Source organism: Lampetra fluviatilis, chromosome 42 (genome assembly GCF_964198595.1).
Source record: "Lampetra fluviatilis chromosome 42, kcLamFluv1.1, whole genome shotgun sequence".
Taxonomy (NCBI): domain Eukaryota; kingdom Metazoa; phylum Chordata; class Hyperoartia; order Petromyzontiformes; family Petromyzontidae; genus Lampetra; species Lampetra fluviatilis.
This window is the reverse complement of record NC_136316.1, coordinates 749187-755186: the sequence shown is the minus strand read 5'-3', so window position 1 is coordinate 755186 and position 6000 is coordinate 749187.

Sequence of the window (6000 nt, the reverse complement as noted above, 5' to 3'; positions counted from 1 at the left end):
AACCCTCTATTCTGGAGCTGCTGTTTCCGATGCCCCTTGTGTCGCTGCTGTTATCGGTAATGCCCATGCTGCTGTTCCTGATGCTATTCTTGATGGACCCTGTACTGGTGCTACCGCTGGTTCCTGTGCCCCATGTGCTGCTGCCACTGTCATTGCTCGCGTCCCCCATGCTGTTGCTATCTGTATTCCCTCCGCTGATGCTAATGTTGGTGTCCGCTGTGTTTCTTCTTTTCGTGTCCCCCGTGTTGTCGCTGTAGCTGGTGCCTGATGTGCTGGTGCTGTAGCTGTCGGCACTCCCCATGCTGCAGCTGTTGTTGGTGCCACCCCCTGTATCGGTGCTGCTGCTGCTGCTGCTGGCGCTGTGTCTTGTGTTCCTCGTGCTGCTGCTGCTATCATTGCCCCCGGTACCAGTGCTGTGATTGGTGGCCCCCATGCTAGTGCTGTTATTGCTGGCCCCCATGCTGGCACTGGTGTTATTAGGGCCCCCCATGCTAGTCCAGTTATTGGTGATATCTGTGCTGCTACTGCTGCTGGTGATCGTGCTGCTATTGCTGTTACTGCTGGTGCTGTTAATACCCCCTATGCTGCAATTATTTCTCGTGCTCTCTGTGCCGCTGTTACTGCTGCAATTGGCATCCCCCGTGCCGGTGCTGTGGCTCACGTCTCCCGCGCTTGTGCCATTATTGGCGTTAGCCGTGCTGTTGCTGCAACTGATTGTGCCCCCTGTGCTGCTGATTGTGCCCCCTGTCCTGCTGATATGATTTCCCTCTGTGCAATTGCTGTGGATGGTGTCCCTCGTGTTATTGCTGTTATTGGTGCCCCCTCTGCTGGTGCTGTAGTTGGTCCCCCCCGCGGGGATTGAGACCCCTCGGAGCAGCACCCTTTCTCGGGACACGGCAACCTCATCCACATACACATTGCCCTCGGTGAGGGGTGCAGGCGGGGAATGAGGAACGGTGAAGTAGCTGTTTCCTTGCAGAACTTCATCATCAGCATCATCATCATCATCACCACCGCCATCATCATCTCTATCATCATCTCCATCATCATCTCCATCATCATCTCCATCATCATCATCATCATCAGCAGGTGCTTCAGAAGGGAAGATTCTTGCTTGGAAGCCATGTGACCTCGCCACACACATCGTGAAGACATTGGCTGCCCCTATCGTCTCCGAGTGCATGGGGTTCTCCTTAGCATCTCCGTCCATTTCACCAGGCTCCTCGCCGAACATCATTCGCCTGCGCTCTGCAAACATCTCGAGTGTCTCGCCCTCGTCCACCCCCAGTTTGCACCTCTTCGGTCGTGGGCCGCAATCCATGGTCCGTGCACGTGAGCTGGTGTTGGCACGGGGCAACTCCCGTGGCCTCACGGCCCTCCGGAAGGCCCTGACGGCTCCCCCAGCCGTCAGGTGCTTGTCCATGTGTCGGTCGAACTGCTCCTTTTTTGAGAAGGTGTAGTTGCACGCGCTGCAGATGAAGGACTTCTTGATGACGTGCATGACGTCGGCACACTGTTCGCAGTCGTAGATGGTGACGTGGCGCACCACCTCGGCCTCCTCCTCGTCCACGCCGTGAGCCGCGCCCAGGTGCGCCCGCAGGTCCGACGCGTCGAGGAAGACGACGGGACACAGCTGGCACACGTGCGCACGCTGCAGGCTGTGCACCACCAGGTGCCTCTGCAGCTTGAAGGGCTTGGGGAACTGCTTGCCGCAGTGGTGGCAGTCGCGCGAAGGGTCCTTGCAGTCGGGGTGGACCCCCCCGGCGGGGATGCGCGCGGCCGCCAGCTCGCACGCGGGTCCCTGTTCGGGTCCCTGTTTGGGTCCCTGTTCGGGTTCCTGTTCGGGTCCCGCAGTCGCGACCTTCGTTGCCGGTCCCTCTCGTGCCCCACTGGGGCCCTGGCCAGGAGAGACGGATGTCGCGTCCACGCCGGTTCCGGCCACCGGCTCGGGAAGGGCCCCCGCGGGCAGCGGCGGCGCCTGCGGCTTCGGACCCCGTTCCTCGTCGTTGTCGGAGTCGCGGGCGCCGTACTCGTCGTTGCACGCGGCCATCATGAGCGCCATCTTGTGCACCTGGCCCTTCTTGGAGAACTGTGCCGCGTGCTCGCGCAGGTGCTCGTTGTACATCCACATGTCCGACAGCTCCTTGAGGCACATTCCGCAGCTCCACGTGCGCTGCTGACTTTGCTTGCAGTGCTTCTCGCGCAGGTGCTCGCGCAGCTGCTCGCGGGAGCTGAACTTGCGCTGCACGCACATGTAGCAAGTGGGGGGCGGCGCCGGGATGTGTGACAGTTTGTGGAAGTCCAGCTCGCCCAGCGTGAGGAACCACTGGAAACATGCGCGACACTTGTACTGCTTGTCGCGGTTCCTCACGGTCGGCTCGTGCCGGCCCCGGGAACACGTTTTGATTTCGTCGGCGAGTTCCCGGAGGACCCCCTCGAGAAACCCCGGTGGCAGTGGCTCTGCCAGGAGGTGCGCGTCCACCAGAGCCTCGGACGCGTCGGATGGAGACGGCGAGAAGAGGCGACGTTCCTCCACGAAGGATGGCAGGAGCTGTTCGTCCAGCACCGGTGAGCATCGGCCGCCGTGGGCTGCTGTGGCCGAGGAGAGGTCACAGATGTGCGGTTCCTCGGCGCTCGGCTCGGCGGTGCCGCGCATTGGGACGTCGCGGGGGGCATCCGCGTGCGCCCGCACCGTGCTCAGGTGCCGCTCGATGGCTTCGATGAAGGGGTCCTCGGGTAGGTCCAGCATCGGGCTTTTGTTCAACTCGCACTGGCCCATCATCTCCATGGGCGCCACCTCTGGAATGCATTGGGGATGTCTGTTACCATTGCAGCTGCCATTCTCGTCCCTCTCCTCCAGAATCCCGCTAAACATGGCCACGCTGGGGCTACCAGGATACGTGTCTCGTAGGGGTAGCGAAGCCTGCAGGCTGCAGGGGCTCTGGTAAAGGTCGGCCTCAAAGATGCGCGCTCCGTGATCCTGCAGCACCATCGGCTCCTCCCTGCTGCTGCCATGTGATGCCATGTCCTGTCGTTCTCTGTCTTCGTTCTCCTCCTCCTCCTTGTCCTCCTCATCCTCCACACTTTTATTCTGGTCGTAGGGGCCAGGCATCACCCTTGGAGCAGTGGCGATGAGGAAGGGGCTTCGGGGCTCCGGTGTTCTCTGTCCACCCACATCTGCATCCTCCTCTGTCACTCTCGGTTGTGCACGGGGTTCCCACATCTTCACTAATCCGGCACTCGCATCCACTTGTGCATGTAGATCTCTTATTGCGTCTCCCGCAAGCAGCGACGGCAGCCGGTGCGTGTGCATCACGGATTCACCAACACCACCAGCTCTTTTAGGGCTGTTGTCTGCACCGTCCATCTCAGTACCTGAGCTCTCATGTGTCGCAGCTGCAGGAATTTGGTCCAGTTCATTGAACAAACTCTCGACAAAAGCCTGCGCTGTGTTCTCCACCACTGGTGTGCACGGGCTGAGAGAACCACATTGCGGTGGCGATAGTTCGGGTTGCGCTGGTCGGGAACTGTTCACAGTCGTGGCCATGTCTGCATTGCACACCTGCGAGATGTTGGTGGTCGTTATGGTCGAGTCTAGTTGTGCTATATGGGCACGTGAGCAGCCGTCAATGTCTGCCACAGGTTGCTTGTGTGGCCAGCGCAGGTCGGAGTTGTGTGTGAGCATGGAAAGGTTAGGATGCGATATTTCCTCCTGTGCTGCCCCCGCTGATTCTGCCACCACCGGTTCTGCCCCCTCAACTGCATCCTCCTTCACGTGCGAGATGTCATCAAGCTGCACTTGTGCGTTGTGTCTGATGGCCTTGTGCCGCACTAATCCCACCCGGGACCTGAAGGAAGCCTGGCACACATTGCACAATGAGGGGGCCTCCTCTGGACCCCATCCCGTGATGACCTCAATGCTTGGGGAACTGGGGGCCTGGGTTACCGAATGTGGACAAGGGTGGCTCATTATCTTGGACCCTGGATCAGGAGGGCTGGAGTGAGGGCCCTTCTTGAGTGGTGGTGCTTCTTCTTCCTCCAGAGCTTCAGGTTCACCACTGCTCAGGGCTCTCACCTCCACATCTGCAGGTGACTTCCCAAATGTGCCACTCAGCGCCAACAATGGCACTGTCTCTGCATCTTCGTAATCGAGAGAGTGGTTTTCTCTCTTGGTGGCTGAACCTGCGACTGGCTGATCAAGGTCGGGACCTGTGTGCTCCGTGTTTAAACGAGGGAGCTCATGGCCCCCGCTGACGATGGCTCCACCGTGATCTCTGCCTCCTTCGTGACCTCCGCGTCCTCCTCCTGTAGCAGTGAACTCCAGCACGGAGGAGCCCAAACACGAAGGGGCATCCTGCTCGCCTATTGGCTCACACCGGTCAACAAGCTGCGCTGGTTGTGATCCTCGGCTTGTTGTGAAGGCCACCGGATGTGCGCTGTTATCCTCATCCACCTGGAGCCGCGTGGCACCCAGGCCCCAGTGCTGAGCGGTGCGATTGAGTTCTTGTTCATGGTGGGCCACGACAGTGACCAGGAGCTCGGCAGATTTGGTAGGGAGGCCACGATGGGGTTCGGCATGAAGATAAACGGCCTCTGGGTTCCCACGCTCCCCCAAGCAAGTTTCACCTGAAGGGTTCATTGCCTTGGTTTCCAATGCCCGTTCAGTTTTGCTTTCAATTTTAGATGAGTGCAGAATATTCAGTGGGACGGCATCAGACTGAGAGGTGATACATTCTCCATTTTTTTTTGCGAAGCGCAGCTGCTGACCCATCGCTCCTTCACTGGGGCATGAATTTCTCCTTCTACGAGGCGACTCGGTAGCATTGGTGAGATGACATCTGTTTCCCGCAGCTGCTTGTGGCTGCTGCTGCTGAGGCTCGTCAGGGCAGGGGTCACCACTAGAGGAGTGTGGACAAGCACGAGAAGAAGTCATGACACTCTCTGTTGTGGCTGAGAAACTGCTGCTCTTATGACCCAAAGAGATGTGCTCGCTTGCAAAGAGTAAACCTTCACATGTGGCCTTTGGTCTTTTCATTTCTGGAGGTTTTGCGGACTCGATGCACTCACCAACTGCTTCAACATTCTCTTTTGTTATTGCATAACTTGATTCAACAGATTTAACTATGCTGTCCATGAGCTCTATTTCCGGATCTGCTTTTGGGCTGTGCTCAAGTGTAGAAGAGTCCAGGAGAGATTTCACGTGGAGATCTTCATTAATTTGCACAAGGCTTCTGCAAACTGGTTTCATGTCCTCCCTGGCAGAGGCTCCACCTGCAAATCCACCGCACTCGGCACCGCTCACGATGTCAGTTTCAGAGCCACCATCACAACTCGCCGCGTCACCGAAGATGAAGCTGTCAGGGGAAATAGGGGAGTAGAGAACGTCGTGAAGGCCCACGGTAGGATTCATGGGCATCTGGCACTTGGGCGAATGTATTCCAACTCCAGGTGCTCCATCTGTAGGGAAGTAAGGTGAGTCCCTGGGTTCCAACTCTGAACAGATGGGTGGGTCACCCTGCACTGAACTTGAAACTACCATGGCCTTCTCCTTGATGCATGCTACTGCAGCTTCAGGGCCTTCGTCACAGAGTTCAGGGACTCCGTTCAGTGTGGCGTTTTCAGAGAGACATGTAGCTTCATCACAAGTAACTGCAGGCTGTGTGTGGACCTCATCGCATTCCAAGTTCTTTACCAGTCCCAGTGAAATTCTTCCTGCTTCCTGCTCAGCTGTTAGAGACCCCGTGTATTCGCACACAGTAACATTACCATTATGTGAAGGCTCTAGTTTTTCAGAGTCTGACGGTTTCAGCATGCCGTAGGGGGCGACCATTGCTGCAGCATCTTCACCCGAGTGACACAATGCAGCGAGGACGCTTAGTGGAGCTGATGGCAGGAAACTCGTGTCCTCGGGAGCTTGCGAACCAAGCTGCCCCAATTCAACCTGCGGCAACTTCGCTCCAAGTGGCATTGTTGTCGTCGTCCTCATCATCAGCCCCGGTG